General features: G+C 45.4%; 1 pseudogene; it reads right to left on the bottom strand.

The window, feature by feature from the left end:
- Positions 1 to 357: 357 nt before the first annotated feature.
- Positions 358 to 1022, bottom strand: LOC138378417 (akirin-1 pseudogene; annotated as a pseudogene).
- Between the last annotated feature and the right edge of the window lie 424 nt (positions 1023 to 1446).

The raw sequence follows: 1446 nt of genomic DNA, 5'->3' as shown, positions 1-1446 counted from the left end.
ATAATTGTCGTGCATCAAATTCACAGCCAGAATCCTCAAGACCAAAAAAACTTTGCACAATACAATTAATAACTTAAAATACACATAGACACATATACACACATTCTCACACACACTTCTTACAGAACTGTGCTTGGGGAAACTCCATTTGTTGAGTGCCACTAAAGGCATATTTTGCTAAACTGCTGCTCCAGGTATTTTTGTTTGGAAAATATATCACAGTAGGGCACAGCTGTTTATTGGATAAGCAGAAAAGAAAGATATGCTTGTGGCAACCAGAAAGTTTTAAGGTCTTTCAAGTTGTATAAAATGGACCTGCAGAAACGTTTAAGTGTTCTCAGGATGAAAAGTTGGAGCTGAAATGTGGTATCAAACCAGTTGCAAAAAGTGTACAGCAGCCATCTCTTGAGGTCAAACCTGGTACCCAGTTATGCAACAAAGCTTCAGGACACATAGCTTGTTGGCCTTGTCCCATACCGTCGCATAATCTGATCATGTGTAAATTTCACAAAAGATTCATATTGTTCTGCTAGTTTGGTATTGAGGATTTGCTCATACTCCTCCCGAATCTTATCTTCATAGTCTTTTAAGAGACGCTCACATATTATTCCAACTTGTCAGAGAGTAAAGGTGGGCTGGTCCTTCATCCAGGAGGCACCTGGAGAACTAGGTGCTGTGAGTGCTGAGGAGTGAGGTTGACTTTCCGAAGCACAAGCTTCACTCTGATTGAGAACAACTTCTAAATGTCTCCACCTCTGATAACGACTATATTCTTTTTTAATGTTCTGAAAAATTTGCTCCGAAGTTGGAAGGCGCCGCTCGCTGCCGGGCGGGGCGGGCTGCTGCATAGTCGGCTGTGGGGTCTGTGTCTGAAGCGGCGGTGGTGGCAGCTCAGCATCCGGGGGCCGGGGGCCCGGAGTGGGGCCGGGGAGAGGGGCGCAGCGCCGCCGCTTCGGGGAACCGGGGCTCAGCAGCGCCGCCTCGAACTCCATGGGCCTTTTCACCGTCGCCCCGCACGCCATGCCGCTGAGGGGCCAAGGACCCGGAGCGGACGGGGCGGTAACTGCGGCCCAACCTCCGGCTCCTCAGCGGGGCTCACAAGCCAAGCCGGCTCCCCTCCTTTTTCTTTACTTGAAATTTATTTTAGAGAAAATGATATTTGGAGATGCTTCAGTCATTTTTGGACCACGAGAGTATAAAATTAAGAAAAACATCCCAAGTGTGGCGTTGTGGATATATGGGATAAAGCCTAGCTATTTGCTATCATTGCTGAGGCATTTTGTCAAATCTGGAATCATCCAATGTTCTTGTTATATTAATTAAATACTTTTATTGTGGAGTTTTGTTTTCTCTTACTTATTAGTTAGGGTATAAGTTACTAGCTGTAACAAAGAGAACCAAAAATATAGTAGCTCAGACCAGACGAGGTTTTATTGCTTTCTAATA

Source organism: Eulemur rufifrons, chromosome 30 (genome assembly GCF_041146395.1).
Source record: "Eulemur rufifrons isolate Redbay chromosome 30, OSU_ERuf_1, whole genome shotgun sequence".
NCBI classification, from domain to species: Eukaryota; Metazoa; Chordata; class Mammalia; order Primates; family Lemuridae; genus Eulemur; species Eulemur rufifrons.
The sequence above is the reverse complement of the archived record's forward strand: the minus strand, read 5'-3'. Positions and strand labels throughout refer to the sequence as shown.